The 18116-nt window shown below is 45.7% G+C and overlaps 1 protein-coding gene across 1 annotated transcript in view; it reads right to left on the minus strand.

Annotated features, from left to right (window-relative positions):
- SHANK1 (SH3 and multiple ankyrin repeat domains 1) overlaps positions 1–147 on the minus strand; it is a 618796-nt gene extending 618649 nt beyond the window's left edge. The window contains exon 1 of the mRNA XM_088482950.1: positions 93–147. The gene's annotated coding sequence lies outside the window, so the exon portion shown is untranslated. The remainder of the gene's footprint in view (positions 1–92) is intronic.
- Between the last annotated feature and the right edge of the window lie 17969 nt (positions 148–18116).

The raw sequence follows: 18116 nt of genomic DNA on the forward strand, positions 1-18116 counted from the left end.
GAAGGAAGGGAAAGTATGGTAAGGCTTTGCAGTGCTGATATTAGAAGGGGGATAGGCTGACCTCATACTGGGGTATACTGTGAGTGTCCTACCTGCTGATTTGGCTGGCAGGGTGCAGACAGTAGGAGATGACCCAGTGCTGTAGGGCAGTCACCATACTCTTTCGCTTGACATCTCCATCCACTCTCCCTTGGAATACCTGGACCTCACTTCTCTCAGAATAACCTTTCCCAGAGCCGGCTCCAAGCACTCAGTCCCTCCTCACTGTGAATCACTGCAACCCCCACTCTGGCTGCTCCCAGCAGGATATGGCAGTGTGAAACACCGTATTCCACCCACACACAAGGTCTGACTGTCTCCTGGTTTTCTATTCCCAGCATCAGTCTACTCCTCTAGCATTGACTAGTGCTGCAGCATCATGCCATTCATAGCGTACTGCTTGCAATAGTAAACCAAAGGGCTGGCTAAGGCATGAAAGTCGTTTTTTCTGCCCAAATTCCTCTGTGTGCCTGTCTGATTCCTCAGCATCCCAAGAGCCCTCTCCCCTTCTCCAATCCAGGCATGCTGGCTCTCCAAGGTTAGTGCTCCATAGTCCAGCTTCCTCCCTGCTGCAGGTGGGTATCCTTCTCGGTGCCTTGTCCCTGGAGGCTGCTCTACAATTCTGCTTTCAGCAGCTTCCCTTGGATGCTCATTCTCCTCTCTCCGTGCATTGTTCTGTCTGCTTCTTCAGTTCTGGAGCAAGCAGAGCTCTCTCTAGTGTTCATCTGCTTCAGCAATGGCATTTTAGTACTTGCTGTTGAGGAATGCACTGCATGGCACTGTAAGGTATTGCTAAGTGCCATCATTAATGATTATATAATTATCTATTTTAAAAAATATATATATATTCCATCTATATTGTCGATATTACCCAGATAGTTTTAAATGAGCTAATCATCACTGAGTATATATATATATATATATATATATATATATATATATATATATATATATTGTATTGCATGCTGACCATACTGCTCAAATCACACTGATCTACAAAGAGGAGCATGTGCAGGTATTATGTAATCTTCAGTCCCAGCAATCACATGTGGGGAGGGGGAGAGGGAAAAGGCCAGGTGCTGAGTTTGAATTAACAGGGCTGTGCCCTATGAGTTGACTGAAAGGACAGGAGACGTTAGAAGAAGTAGGGGGCTAGCCAGCCCTATTTTGGATGCCAAAAACTTCCGTTCTCGGCTGCATGGACACACGATGTAGTGTCAAGAGCCCGTCATAATCTGGGTTTATGGTACCAGGAAAATGGGAAGAGAAGGAAAAGCAGGAAGCTCCCCACTGACATCACTGCTTATGTCAGTGCGGCTGCCCACAAAACGGCAGGCGTTCCTTAAGGAACGCCTCTGTTTGTGAAACCACCCCCCCGCCATGCCTACAAAACGGGCCGAGCTGTCGATCAACATCGACAGCCGGCTCTTTTGTAGTGAGCTCCGGAGCGAGAGAATTTCTCATTCACATTGGCCCTCATTCAGACCCTGTCGCAAGCGCTGAGCGCTCGCAACGTGTCGATATTTAGGTCCTGCGCACGCGCAGCGGCCGCACTGCGCGTGCGCAGGGCCTAAATATCGACACGGTTGCGAGCGCTCAGCGCTTGCGACAGGGTCTGAATGAGGGCCAATGTGCACAAGAGCCCATAAGAAGGCAGAAGAGCAGAGAAAGCTAACAACATTTAAAGACTATGAGAAAAGCTCCACAACCCATACAGAGCTATAAGTGTCAAAGAGGGGTTCCAGACTATAGATAGACAGTAAAAAGGTCGACAATGTCTAGATAGACACCAGATATTAGTCAATAGGTCGACTGGGACAAAATGTCAACATGGACAAAAAGTCGACACATTAAAGGTCAACTTGTAAGATCGGCAGGTACAAATGGTTGACATGGTCAAATAGGTTGACACACAAAAAAAGGTCAAGACAATAAAAATTGGTTGACACATGATTTTTTTGTTGTTTAAGTTTAGGGTTAGGCACTTACCGGAGGGTTAGGGTTAGGCACCTACCCCAACGGTTAGGGCCATCTGTACCTGTCGATCTTCTTACATGTTGACCTTTAGTGTGTCAACCTTTTGTCCCCGTCAACCTTTTGTCCCAGTCGACCTATTGACTGTCTAACATCTGGTGTCTAACTAAACACTGTCGACCTTTTTACTTATATCTATTAATCCACACCCGTCAAAGAGAAAGCTACAATGGTGACAGAGAGAGCTGCATGCATTATAGACAAGGATGCCAATTCAGTCACAAACCTGACAATCAGAGCTGCAAGATTTTTAGAGCTAGCCGCCAGACTTATGCTGGGTACACACTAGACGACATATTGTGTGTAGAACCTATCAATGATATGATATAGCGACCATCTTTACGTGTATACACCCAATTCATCTTTCATCAACATACAGTTCTATCGCATCGGCTGTGCTGCACGGCAGATGCGATATATCTGAAAGATATGGCATTGATATTGTGCAGTGTATAAGGTCGACTAAACGACTGCCGGGTGTTTTGGAAACATCATCTTCAGTGACATGTGGCACAGTTCAACACGACGACCTGACAGTGTGTACAGAGTAACATTGGATTGATCATGATCCTCTGAACAGAAATATCGTTCAGATAACAACGATGGTTGTTTAGTGTGTATGGGGGAAATGTACTAAGCCTTGGAGAGAGATAAATTGGAGACAGATAAAGGACCTGATTCAGACCCGCTCGCTAGGATGTGTTCGCACGCAGCCAGCCAATTGTTTGCATTCTTTGCGCGCGTAAGCACGCAATGCGCGTGCCAAACCAGTGCGAATGATCGGGAAGCGTTCGCTCGCTGTGTATAGACTGCACGGAGTGACAGGAAAAGCCGTTTGTTGCTGGTGACAGGGGCTGGCCCTGAGAAACGGGGGAGTGGAGGTGCGAACGCAGGCGTGCCTGAGCGTCTTAACGCTGTTTCAGAGGCGTGAATAATTAAAAGGCAGCGTCATTGTACACGTCACTTGGTAGTATTCACTCGCAGTGCTTGCGGCAAGGTATGGTCAACCACAAGTGCTGCGATCGCATCCAATGTTACTCGATGTTACTGATAGTTGCATAAACTTCCTGGATATGACGTGCGCAAGTGGGCGTCTAAAGACAGGCTGGTGGGCGTCTGCATACACAATGCGATCGCATGCTAAGACATAGTGGGCGTGCTAATGCCTTGCCATGCGATCGTCTGCCTTGCAGAATTTGCATACGCCTCTAGTGTGGGAACGCATCTAGCGGGCGGGTCTGAATCAGGTCCAAAGCACCAACCAATTAGCTCCTAACTGTCACTTTACAGACTGTGATTGAAAAAACTATAGTTAGGAGCTGATTGGTTGGTACTTTATCTCCATCCACTTTATCTCTCTCCAAGGCTTAGTACGTCTTCCTCTATGAACGATATAATTTGTGCTTGATTGTTAGGGAAATGGTCAGGTCAGTCAGATGGCATTACATCATTCAAGTGTGTAGCCCACATAACAGAGGCAATTGTCAGTCCCAGGGGGCGTCCACCACTGCCAGAGTATAAAGTCTTAGGGCTGCTGTATAAGCTGTGTAAGTCCGATGAGCGGCATCGTAACCATGCACTATGTCGGAAACGACCAGCGATGCACGCTCCCGCTGGTCGTTTCCGACATCTATCATCGCCTGAACATACAGCACAATCTGCAGATAACAACAGATTGGCCATGTTCAGGAATGATGGAGGGGGCCTACACTGAACGACATATCTTTCAGTGCAGGCACTACAGGGGATCAAGGACGACTGTACGATTACGATGTCGTACTGTCCTTCCTAATAGCCAAGTGTGTACGCTGCTTTACTGTCATTTATTTGGGCAGTCTATAAAATGACAGTTATAAGATGATTGCTTGCTCTGGGCAACTTCTCCACATTATCCCTCTCGAAGGCCTGATACATCTTCCCCAAAATGCATCTGGAAAACCACATGAGAAAATTATTTTTCAAATTTTCTTAGCCACTTGTATGAGATATCCCATTTCATTCCCTTTTCATGCCCTGTTTTGGTAAACCTGTTGTTTATAACCTGTAGATATCAGATTACTTTATCCAACAAGCTAAGTGTATTGTCCATCTGGATTACGCATAACTATTGTAAGTATAAAAATCAGCGTTATCGTAGGAATCTAATGATCCATTCCGGTGATTGCAACCTAAATATAGCACCATGTAAGGATGTTATTATTATTACCAGTTATTTATATAGCGCACACATATTCCGCAGCGTTTTACAGATAATATTTGTCCATTCACATCAGTCCCTGCCCCAGTGGAGCTTACAATCTATATTCCCTATCACATGCACACACATACACACTAGGGTGAATTTTTGTGTTGGGAGCCAATTAACCTTCCAGTATATTTTTGGAGTGTGGGAGGAAACCGGAGTACACGGAGGAAACCCACGCAGGCACATGAAGAATATACAAACTCCACACAGTTAGGACCGTGGTGGGATCAAACCCATGACCTCAGTTCTGTGAGGAAGTAATGCTAACCATTACACCATCTGTGCTGCCCAATGTTGAACCACCTGTGAGTTTTTACCATGGAAAGGAAGTACATTAGAACATTTAGGCGTACATTTACTAACGAGTTTTATCACGAAAACAAGTGATAAATATCACTGTGTATGATAAATGGTGCTCCAGCCAATCACCTCCCAACTGTCATTTTTCTAACAGGTGACAGTTGGGAGGTGATTGGCTGGAGCACCATTTATCATACACAGTGAAATGTATCACTCGTTTTGGTGATAAAACTCGTTAGTAAATGAGGCCCATAATATAATCTCAATTAATAATTTTTTTTCTAGTGAAATAAATTGCATTGTTTAACACATCAAAATATACATTATTTTTATTTTCCTTTAAAATTGGGCACACGAGTTACAGTGTGATGATTACAGTGGTTACTCTGCAGAATGAAACTGTACAGATTTATAACACAGCTAATATTTGTTATACTTGTGTTAAATTATATTGCAGCATTAAATATAAATACCCATAGTAAAAACTATATAATGCATGGGGTAATTGTCAAGTAAACAGTATAACCATTCACACTGTAGAGGCAGTGGCATTCCTCCCAATTACTGCGGCACGGCTACCTGCGCGTCCTCATGCCCTCTCTGTAATAGCAGGAATGCAATGAACAGCACAGGAAGAATAAGTACAAAACAGGGAAAGGATCAGTACTCTCCCTCATTGTACCTGTATTCCCGCTGTCAGTCACTGATCTGCTAATCTAGGAGAGGAGGAGGTATTTGGATGCACTCACACTGCTGGATCCCTCATTCCTGAGCACAGTCACTGTGGATCCACAAGACTAGCTGAAGAGAGACAGAGCAGGGGAACAGAAGTAGGCTGGTAAGGCTGGTACAGGGAACAAGTTTAGGTGGAAATTTAGTTTCAGATGTAACTGGATTTGCACAGCCCGAGCCCTATGAGGGGAAGGCATTGGGTAGAGGGAAAAAGTATATTTCACTGCAAAGTCTACTTACAGCTAGAATAAGAGGACAAGGAGCACCGAAATGTCAACTACGTGTAACCAAATTGGGGGAATGGTCTGTACCTTTCTGACCAAGCATCAGCAGGCGTAGGTATTGGCATGGAAGTGCTCAGAAGGGATCTGATGCTTGATCTGTTTCCCTCTGAAGAAGGACCAGGTAAGTGAGGGGTGAAGGGAGGTCAGGTGGATATTATGACAATGAAGGGGTTAACTGAGAATAATGGTGATGAAAGGTAAATGAGGTTTTGTGATCGTTGGAGGATGAGTGGTTAATGGAGAGTGATGATGAAAGGGGGGCAATGACGAAGCAAGACAGGTTAATAATTGATGAAAGATGAGGGGTTAATGGGGAAGGATGATGGTTATGATGAAAGAGAAGTGACGGTAGATCATGACAGCAGTTTAATGATTGATGAAGGATGAAGGGTTAAAGGTAAATGATGATGATGATGAGGGGATCAATGAAGGATGATGAGTGTGATTTAATGATAAATGTTCGAAGGTTAATGATCGAGTATAAGAGATTAATGATCAATGGTTGAAGTCTTGGCCACACAAAGTATTTCAGGAAACAAGGGCGCTGGTCTTGTGGGAGGCAAAGACCTGTCTGCTTGTGAGATTACATAAGTGGGGACAGGGCTACATGTGACAAGGGCAGTGTCATCATACGAGGAAGGAGCATGAGGCAAATTGGCATTGGTTATAGAGTGGAAGGAGCAGGGTCCTCCTACCACCATAACACTGTTTAACGCTCCTCTAGATGAAACGAAGTTCCTATAAGTTATATTGGGTGAAGGTTCCAGGTGATCCTATGCATTCAATGTTACATTAATTACTAAATAGACACCACTTGCCCTGCATGATTCGAATGGCTTCAGGAATACTCAGACATACAGAAATGTATAGTGTGCCTTGCAACGGGATGTAGTTAATAGAACTACAATCGGGATGCTGGCTGCAGGCTCCCATACCCAACCCCTTGCTACAACTGTGCTTCAGCCCCATAAATACAAAAATGAAGTTAGAGGTTGCCATGGAAAATCATTCCAGCTCAGTGCATTGGGTTCACTACATGGTATTTTACTGTGGTCGCTGACTCGCTGCTTCTGCACTGGAATAATCTGCCTCATTGTTAGTTATATTAATGGTAATCAGGGACAATCTCACATTATATCGTCTCATGCCCCACCTCTCACTATAACAAGACAACTCCATACAGCACTGAAACTGAATGCAATTCACTGTCATTGTCCTAATTAACTTAAAACAGATATAAAGCTGCGTTTCGATGGGCTATAAAGGAGTTTTAACTGTACTCTTGTTTTCATTGAATAACAGAACATTTTGCTTCAGGAGAAAAATAAACACTCAGATGTTGCTAATGGATTCATACCATATTTCTTTGAAAGTCTGTCCCCCATTTGTAGTCCCCAGACACTCAGATAGCAGTCATGTATGATGAAGCTGAGGACCGTGTTTGACAACCATTGCTCTAGTAGTTTACTTGGTCACTATACATACCACATGAAAAGCCATCTTGTATGATGTACTAAATTCTAATTCTTAGTAAACATGCTACGCTGTTATACACTAAAGCTTTGTACAAGAAAACTACCAAAGGGAATGAACTAGGGGTGTGCACCGGCCACTTTTCGTGTTTTGTGTTTTGGTTTTGGATCTGGATCTTTCTTCGTGTTTTGGATCTGGATTGGTTTTGCCAAAACCACCCTTCCGTGTTTTGGGTTCTGGGTTTTGTGTTTTGGATCTGTATTTTTTTGAAAAAAAGCATAAAAACAGCTAAAATCACAGAATTTGTAGGTTTTTCTGCTCCTATGCTATTATTAACCTCAATAACCTTAATTTCCACTCATTTCCAGTCTATTCTGAATACCTCACACCTCACAATAGTGTTTTTATGTCCAAAAGGTTGCACCGAGGTAGCTGGATGACTATGCTAAGCGACACGAGTGGGCGGCACAAACACGTGACCCATCTAGGCGTGAAACTGCAGTGGCAGACAGGATGGCATTGAAAAACTAGGCCCCAAACTGTACATAATGCAAAGAAAAAAAAGAGGTGCAAGATGGAATTGTCCTTGGGCCCTCCCACCCACCCTTATGTTGTATAAACAGGACATGCACACTTTAACAAACCAATCATTTCAGCGCCAGGGTCTGCCACACAACTGTGGCTGAAATGATTGGTTCGTTTGGGCCCCCACAAAACAAGCTGGCAATTAATCTGTCCCTGCACAAACTGGCTCTACGGAGGCAAGAAGTCGTCCTCATCCTCCTCATCCACAGATTCCTCACCCTCTTCAGTGTTATGTACATCCTCATCCTCACAGAGTATTAATTCGTCCCTGCTGGAACCACAGGTCCCTCTGTACGTTCTGGAGGCTGGTCTCCCTGGAAGAGTTGATCATTCATTTTATGAACATCATCTCCACATTTTGTGGAAGCAACCTCCTACGCCTTTCGCTAACAAGGTTCCCGGCTGCACTAAACACTCTTTCGGAGTACACACTGGAGGGGGGGCAACTCAGGTAAAATAGAGCCAGTTTGTACAGGGACCTCCAAATTGCTTCTTTTTCCTGCCAGTACAGGTACGGACTGTCTGACATGCCTACTTGGATGCTGTCACCGATGTAATCCTTTAACAGACAGACGCACGCTTGTCGCTGCTGCTTTGAGGATTCAAGTGCGGCTACAGCCCACACAATTCACAAAGACAGAAAAAAAAGAATATTTTTATTGTTTGTGGAGCACACTTTGAGGGTTACACCACCCTCTAACAGACAGACGCACGCTTGTCGCTGCTGCTTTGAGGATGCAAGTGCGGCTACAGCCCACACAATTCACAAAGACACAAAAAAGAAGAAGAATATTTTTATTCTTTGTGTAGCACACTTTGAGGGTGTCACCACCCTTTAACAGACAGACGCACGCTTGTCGCTGCTGCTTTAAGGATGCAGGTGCGGCTACAGCCCACACATTTCACAAAGACCGAAAAAAAAGAACAATATTTTAATTGTTTGTGTAGAACACTTTGAGGGTGTCACCACCCTTTAACAGACAGACGCATGCTTGTCGCTGCTGCTTTAAGGATGCAGGTGCGGCTACAGCCCACACAATTCACATAGACAGATAAAAGAAGAAGAATATTTTTATTGTTTGTGTAGCACACTTTGAGGGTGTCACCACCCTTTAACAGACAGACGCACGCTTGTCGCTGCTGCTTTAAGGATGCAGGTGCGGCTACAGCCCACACATTTCACAAAGACAGAAAAAAGAACAATATTTTAATTGTTTGTGTAGCACACTTTGAGGGTGTCACCACCCTTTAACAGACAGACGCACGCTTGTCGCTGCTGCTTTAAGGATGCAGGTGCGGCTACAGCCCACACAATTCACAAAGACAGAAAAAAGGAGAATATTTTTATTGTTTGTGTAGCACACTTTGAGGGTGTCACCACCCTTTAACAGACAGACGCACGCTTGTCGCTGCTGCTTTGAGGATGCAAGTGTGGCTACATCGCACACAAGTCCCAAACACATTAAAAAAAATTTTTTTATTTTTTGGAGCACTTTGAGAGTTACAACACCCTTTAACAGACAGACGCACGCTTGTCGCTGCTGCTTTGAGGATGCAAGTGCGGCTACAGCCCACACAATTCACAAAGACAGAAAAAAAAAGAACAATATTTTAATTGTTTGTGTAGCACACTTTGAGGGTGTCACCACCCTTTAACAGACAGACGCACGCTTGTCGCTGCTGCTTTAAGGATGCAGGTGCGGCTACAGCCCACACATTTCACAAAGACAGAAAAAAAAAGAACAATATTTTAATTGTTTGTGTAGCACACTTTGAGGGTGTCACCACCCTTTAACAGACAGACGCACGCTTGTCGCTGCTGCTTTGAGGATGCAGGTGGAATCTAGACGGGATTTGGAACCGAGGACACACTACCTCCATCAATTGTCTAAATCCCACTGCACTAATGTCGGATACCGGACGCACGTCTAACACCAACATAGCAGTCAAGGCCTCAGTTATACGTTTTGCTTCAGGATGACTGCTGTCGTACTTCATCCTCATCGCTAGGGACTGTTGGAGGGTCAATTGTTTAGTAAAAGTAGTGATGTTCCTACTTCCTCTCTGGGATGATGAACAACTCCCAGCAGCAGCAACAGCACTAGTAGGAAGTGGTTCTTGATCTTTCCCTATTTTATTTTTATCAGAGAAAGTTTGGTCCTCCATTTATGTTATATTGATATATATACGTGCGGCTAAAGCGCACACAAACACAGAAAATATTTTTTTATTTTTGCTGGAGAGTAGTGCACTTTGTGGGTTACACCACCCTTTAAGAAATGAGCCAGCCGGCTCTTTACTTATGGGACACAGGCGCACGCTTGACGCTGCTCCTTTGTTGATGCACGTGCAGCCACAGTGCACACAAGTCACAAACACAGAAAATATATATTTTTTTGGTTTGGAGTGTACTTTGGGGGTTACAGAACCCTTTAACGGTCAAGCCAGCCGGCCCTTTACTTATGACACAGGCGCACACTTGGCACTACTTTGTTGATGCACGTGCGGCTACTGCGCACACAATTCACAAACACAGAAAATAATTTTTTTTCGGTTTGGACTGGAGTGTACTTTGGGGGTTACAGCACCCTTTAACGGTCAAGCCAGCCGGCCCTTTACTTATGACACAGGCGCACGCTTGGCACTACTTTGTTGATGCACGTGCGGCTACTGCGCACACAATTCACAAACACAGAAAATAATTTTTTTTTTGGTTTGGACTGGAGTGTACTTTCGGGGGTTACAGCACCCTTTAATGGTCAAGCCAGCCGGCCCTTTACTTATGACACAGGCGCACGCTTGGCACTACTTTGTTGATGCACGTGCGGCTACTGCGCACACAATTCACAAACACAGAAAATAAATTTTTTTTTGGTTTGGACTGGAGTGTACTTTGGGGGTTACAGCACCCTTTAACGGTCAAGCCAGCCGGCCCTTTACTTATGACACAGGCGCACGCTTGGCACTACTTTGTTGATGCACGTGCGGCTACTGCGCACACAATTCACAAACACAGAAAATAATTTTTTTTTTGGTTTGGACTGGAGTGTACTTTCGGGGGTTACAGCACCCTTTAACGGTCAAGCCAGCCGGCCCTTTACTTATGACACAGGCGCACGCTTGGCACTACTTTGTTGATGCACGTGCGGCTACTGCGCACACAATTCACAAACACAGAAAATAATTTTTTTTTTGGTTTGGACTGGAGTGTACTTTGGGGGTTACAGCACCCTTTAACGGTCAAGCCAGCTGGCCCTTTACTTATGACACAGGCGCACGCTTGGCACTACTTTGTTGATGCACATGCGGCTACTGCGCACACAATTCACAAACACAGAAAATAATTTTTTTTTTGGTTTGGACTGGAGTGTACTTTGGGGGTTACAGCACCCTTTAACGGTCAAGCCAGCCGGCCCTTTACTTATGACACAGGCGCACGCTTGGCACTACTTTGTTGATGCACGTGCGGCTACTGCGCACACAATTCACAAACACAGAAAATAATTTTTTTTTTGGTTTGGACTGGAGTGTACTTTCGGGGGTTACAGCACCCTTAACGGTCAAGCCAGCCGGCCCTTTACTTATGACACAGGCGCACGCTTGGCACTACTTTGTTGATGCACGTGCGGCTACTGCGCACACAATTCACAAACACAGAAAATAATTTTTTTTTTGGTTTGGACTGGAGTGTACTTTCGGGGGTTACAGCACCCTTTAACGGTCAAGCCAGCCGGCCCTTTACTTATGACACAGGCGCACGCTTGGCACTACTTTGTTGATGCACGTGCGGCTACTGCGCACACAATTCACAAACACAGAAAATAATTTTTTTTTGGTTTGGACTGGAGTGTACTTTCGGGGGTTACAGCACCCTTTAACGGTCAAACCAGCCGGCCCTTTACTTATGACACAGGCGCACGCTTGGCACTACTTTGTTGATGCACGTGCGGCTACTGCGCACACAATTCACAAACACAGAAAATATTATTTTTTTAGCACTTGGGGGGAGCACCCCTGATGGACAGAGCACCCCCTGGACAACACTACAGCACCTCTTTAGGACTGGGACACTGCACAGGACTTTGGAGTGGACACAGCCCCTATGGAGAACTGACTGCACAACACAGTCCAGCCAGCCCCTATGGACTTTGAAGTAGTGGACACAGAACCTATTAACAACAGCAGCACAGCACAACACAGCCAGCCCCTATGGACTTTGAAGTAGTGGACAACAGCAGCACTACACTACACTACACTACACAGCCCTAACTCCCACCCTCCCTCTTCACTGTCCACAGCCGAGTGAGAAAATGGCGCCGACGTGGGTACCTTATATAGGATCCAAAACCCGCGAGACTCGGAAGGCGGGATGATGACGTTTTGCCTCGATTTCAGATCCGAGTCAGGCGGGAAAAGTCGAGCCTGATTCGGATTGGACTCGGATCGGGGGGGCTCGGGGGGGTTCGGATTTCAGAAATCCGAACCCGCTCACCCCTAGAATGAACCATAAGAAAGTACTGGGGAACATCTCCTTTAGCCCGGCATACCTTTCACCTGTCAAAAGGTGTTTCTAGTTTGTTACCTAAAGCTGGATTACTAGTTCCATAGTGGACTGTGGGCCTGATTCAGAGCCGGACGCTATTTGCGCTCGCTCGTTCAGAAAAAGGGGCCGGCTATTTAAATTGAGCGAACAAAACATGCCCTCGCTATTTTGAAAAGACGTCCCCTGGCCGCTCACATCATACGTCATCTCCGCTATTTATTAGATTAATCGAGTACATCGAAAGGCTTCTGAACTGCTCGCAGTGCTTGTGGTTGGATTTTCCTACCGCAATCATGCGAACAGTTCAGGCTAAGAGACAACCAAGTGACGTGGTCGATGACCCTGCTTTGTTAATTATGCACACCCTTAAAACGCCCGTTTTGACCATTTGGCACGCCTGCGTTCGGATCTCCACTCCCCGTTTTCAAGCACCTTCCCCTGTTACCACCCACAAACGCCTTATCCTGTCACTCAAATTAGCAGGCACTCGCAATTTTGCGAACACACGTTTTCCGACCGCACTGACTGGTTGGCGCATGCGCATTACGACCCATACGCATGCGCAGATGTGTGAACATCGCTCGGAGCGAACGAGCAGCCGCTTACGAGCGGCTCTGAATCAGGCCCTGTGTACTCCTGTAGTCCTATATTGCTGAGTCTACAGCTAGTGACCAGTGACCCCTGCAGGATACTCATAGGTATGAAGCTTTATAATGAGATCTGCTGAATGACCGTACATAATGGGCACTGACACCCACAGGGCCAAAACTACATTTGTACCCCCACCCTCAGGCCATCTTTCAAAGTGCCTCACAATTATCCCCAAGGAATTTAGCTCTCAATGGTTTCAACTAGGCTGAGGCAATAATAAAAATAGCCCCACAGTAGCTACAAGACATATACAGTAGCTCACATAAAATGCCCATCTCCAACAAGATGGATATTTTAGATCGTCAAGTAGATGCCCGGCGGTTGGAATCCCGACAGCAGCATCCCGGCAGAGGAGGAAATCCTGATCGTCCAAGGTATGTATTCTCTAACCTAATTCTACCCCCTAACCCTAACCCTCCCTTAGGGGTGCCTAACCCTAACCTTCCCCTCCCAGTGCCTAACCCTAGTCCCCCTTCTAAGTGCCTAAACCTAACCCCCCCTTCCTTGCCGCCTAAACCCGGGGGAGTGCCTAACCCTAAGTCAGCCCCGGGGCTGCCTAACGCTAACCCCCCCTTCCCCTAGCCTAAACCTAACCTCCCGGGGCGGTGCCTAATCCTAAATCCCCCCCGGGAACCCTAAACCTATCCCTTCCCCGCGCTGCTATTGGCACCCGGCGTCCCTTCGATCGGGATGCCGGATGTTGGTCTCCCAGCGTCGGTAAAATGACAGGCGTCATTTAACCCTCGCCGGGATTAAGCTGTTGGGAAGCCGGCTGTCAGGATTAGGTCCACCGGCTTCCCGACTGCATACCCATCTACAGAAGTGTCTCTTAGAGTGTGCCAATGACGTTATGTGCTGAAGAAGGTTAATAACTTACCAAAACATAGAAACATCATGTGAGGCTGCATCAGGAGAGGCTCAGAGTCTGCCTGTCTCAACAAAATAAGTAACCAGCACCAGTTATATAGATTGCGCTGGTAACCACTGTAGTAGACGGGACAAGACCGTCAGGTCCCTCTGAAAAGACAACACCAATATGTGCCCGGCTCAGCTGGAACACTGTAATCAGACCTGTAGTGTGGAGTCCGGCAGTCAAAATGTCAAACTAGCCCCAGCGTGGTCAGCATGGGGCTGAAATCCTCAGGGTAATCAGACTCACAAAAAAAGTGCAGCCCCACCTTTCTCCATGCTGACAAAAACATGTATTCAATGGCAGCCCTGAAGTGGCGTATGATAGGGAATTAGTAGGATAACAAAAATAGTATAATTGTAGAACTACAAGTCCCGGCAAGCACTGTCAACTATAGACTGCTTCAGCATTCTGGCGTTTGTTGAATATGAAGTTTCACAATAGTACCTAAGCGGGTGATAAAATCGGACGTTTATGGGTGTGTTATAGGAGTGTCACAGGAGTGTGTCAGAGAACGCAGCTGCAGTCTCAAACGTAGAGCCGCTGCCACAGAGGCCATGACTAGAGCAATTTCAGAAGGAGACACTGCGCCTACCAGGGGCAGAACTATGGGAGACAAAGGGGCACCTCCTCCATTGTCCACAACATATTCACCCCACTTAGGGCTGTAACTACAGTATGTACCTGGAGTGTACAGTCGCGGCCGCACAATACATGGCACCCCTTCCCGTCACCTGAGAAGCCACCATACAGTAGTGGAGAGCTCCATGTCAGACCATCAGCTGTCACCTTCTTCTATCTATAGCCTGTCTACATGCACATTGCTACATTACGGTGTCATCAGCTGTGATGGTGAGGGGGGGCACCAAATTATAACTTGCCTCCGGGCGTCTGGGATGAACTTACGCCACTGGCGCCTACCATAGACTACGGCCAGTGTTGATGGTGAATGCAATAGTGCACTGATGGTAGAGTGTTTCGAACCACTGGTGGAGTTGCACAGTCCAGGAGCAGTGAAAGTGGGCATCTTAGGGCTTGCACTGTCTGGCACACGCATATAACTGCTGCTGCGATTACGTAAAAAATCACAGCTGCGGCTGCAATAGCATCCACCCCTGAATCAGCCCCTCTGTGCAGTATAGAAAACAAAAGCAACATGCAAGGAAAGTGTAGGACTTGGAGGACCATAGAAACACAGAGATTGGACAGTAATTTGTGAGAGAATTTGGGTCATAATTAGAATGAATTTATTATGTAGGGCCACCATATTACATAGAGAATATTAATAGCACGTCAGTCCCTGACCATTGGAAATAAAACCCTTAACACACATTTTAGTTAGTAGCCAATTAACCTAGGCTACCAGCATGTTTTTGGCGTGTGGTAGGAAACTGGTTCACCAAAGGAAACTCATGCAACCTTAACAGAACATACAAACTCCACACAGATAATGAACTATTCAGAATCTAGTCTAACAGAGAGAGTTGCATCTGTGCCGGGAGTCTGCCTTTATCTTTAATGATCAAATCCACCTTGGGTCCAGGAAGTTTGCAACTTGATCCCCCGGATCCCTCTCTGTGTCCCCTCACTAACGCATGTACCAACCAAGGGCCACGCATGGCAATAACGGCCACATATGGCAATAATGAAGGGTGATTGTGTAACTGTGGAAGAGTACCCCACCACTTCCCCAGAGATGACCATTGTTGGAAATGAAAGCTTTTACCTTGACGTCAAGGTATATTGCTGCGAAGCAACCAACATACTGTATAGCTGGAAGCTGGCACGATAAATTGCTTGAAGCCTTCGGCCATTAGTGGGTGGCACCTTAAAGACTAAAGCTGGCCACACACTAGACCAACTTACATCCAACCAGCCAACTTGTTGATTGGTTGGAATGAAAACCTGGTAAGGGATGAAAGCAAATGACAATCAGCAATTTGCTCCCAAATGCTGGAAAATGGACAAAAACTGTTGTTTGAACAAATTATTTAGATCAAACATTTAACAAACTTGTCTGAACGTCCATTTTCATCTGTTTTCTGGCATTTAGGTACAAATTGCTGATCATCATTTACTTCCATACGTTACCAGATTTTCATTTCAACCAATCAACTAGTTGGCTGGTTGGACAGATAATCTTTAGATGTGTGGCCAGCTTCAGAGTCAGCCAATGGTGGGTTGCTGTGAGGAGCCTATCAGAGATCTCTAAGCCAGCCAATCAGATTCTTCAGCCAATTCCATCTTGCAGCGTCGTAGTTATGCTCCCCATCGCAAGAGAACCCACGGCTGTTCAACAGCGGCAAGGGAGGAGGGAAGACCACCTGAAGGAGGAAGATTGCATCTCCCGGGAGAAGAGGAGCCAAATAATAAGGAAGATGTTGGAGAAGAAAAATAAGATTTTCCAATCAAAGGGATCAGGACACATTTACGGTGAGTGTTGACTTCCCCTTCCTAGTCATTGTGCATTCCACGACTGACCGAAACAAGTGAAGTGTCCTAAAGGTAATTGGGTGGACGGTAAGCACCCCTTTCCATACCATTTACACAACAGTCAGCTGGCAAGAAGAATCAGAGTGACATTCACTGTTACTCTCAGTCACAACCACCAGTTCCTGGTTCTCATAATAACACATTATGTGTCTCAGTCATAGGCATCAGCGCTGGGAATTAGGGTATAAACGGCGCATACAGTATTACAGAACTTAAATGATTAGGCCATGTCATCACAGACTAATAGTAGATAAGTGGGTGGCAGGAAACGTATGCAGATTGAGCACTATTAAGCACAATATTTGCTTCAGACCTTCTTTAATCTATTGAAGCAAAGCTGTAAATGGCCTTTACTAAATCTGTTCAATTATTCATCCTTGACTTCAGATACACTTGACCTGCCTGACTTGGACTTTTTAATTAACGCAATTTTCTTCTACTAAACGTAGAGATTAACACTATTAGATCCACTGCTTTACAGCCGCACTCCCAGATTTCCCACAAAGACATTATTTGTGTTTGTTTTTTATTGAACGGCAAGTGTTATATATTATTACGCTGAGTCTGATATTCTACGCTGTCCTTCTAGAACTCAGCCTCACCTTTGCATAAATCTTAGGTGTCTCCTAAGGAACGCCTTTGTCTTTCAGATCTCCAGCAGGTTCATGAGGGTAGTGTAATACCCCTTTTACACCAGAGGTAAAACCCAGGTTACTGCAGGGTTAACCCGGGTAGCTACTTGGTGTAAATGGGGAAAGGGTTGGATTGCCGGGTCGAGTGACCCGACAATCCAACCCAGGTAACTAGCAGGGTTTAAATGGGAATAACCTGTGAAACCCTGCAGTATAAACGGCGCGATCCAGGTCACAGTATCCTGGATCATGCCGCATGCCTGCCGATTGGCCAGCCTCAGTGGCGCTTGGAGATGACATCATCTCCAAGCGTTCACTTCAACGCCGGAAAAGCCGGGTCTGCGGTATGAATGGCGCCAGCTCGGGAAATTCCTGGGTTGGCGCTGGCTAGATTCCGGGTCTGATACGGATTGGAACCCTGTTCCAACCTCTGGGTCAGACCCGGAATTTAGGAGTAAAAGCGGTATAACTTGATCTCTGACTGAGAGATGGACAATGAGGAAGCTCCTAAATGGTCACATGATAGCAGATAAAGGTATGAGTGGGTTGTACTAAGAATGAGCATACAGAAGGAGGGGGACATTCTAGCCTCTGCTAGATACCTTATATGTCATGTGACTGTGGCAGCCATGACACTACGTAAACTGTAAATTGTTACTAACCATACCTCCTAACTGTCATGATTTATGTAGAACAGACCTGATTTGAGGAAATCTGGAAATCTTGGTGGAATCTCCCAATCGCACCAAATCACGACAGTGAATGGGTGTTTGGGGGAATAGGAGGCGGCCCCAATCATGCGTGACCATCTCGCTGTCCCTATTCATGGATCTAAAATGGTGGATAATATGCATTAACAACAGCCGTTCGCCTATAGTAGCCTATGAGCTACTCTATGGAGTTTTTTTTCTGAGAGGGATCCTCCAGATCCCTATCTGTGTCCTCTCACTAACGCATGTGCCGACCTACGCCCACGCATACGCATATTTGTGCTGGAAGCAGTGTGATAGCATTATTCTATTCTATCACTCTGCTTCCAGCTTTTTGCCGGGATGAACTTTTATTGAAGCTCGTCTCCCGGCAAGAGCTTGATTGTAAATTTGTTTGAGAATACTCATTTTCATGATGCGGATTTAATAAAAAAAATATAATCTGGATTGTGATAAATATGTCCCTTAATGTTTAAAAGAGGTTC

This window comes from Taudactylus pleione, unplaced genomic scaffold (genome assembly GCF_031769625.1).
Source record: "Taudactylus pleione unplaced genomic scaffold, aTauple2 ptg000301l, whole genome shotgun sequence".
Classification (NCBI taxonomy): domain Eukaryota; kingdom Metazoa; phylum Chordata; class Amphibia; order Anura; family Myobatrachidae; genus Taudactylus; species Taudactylus pleione.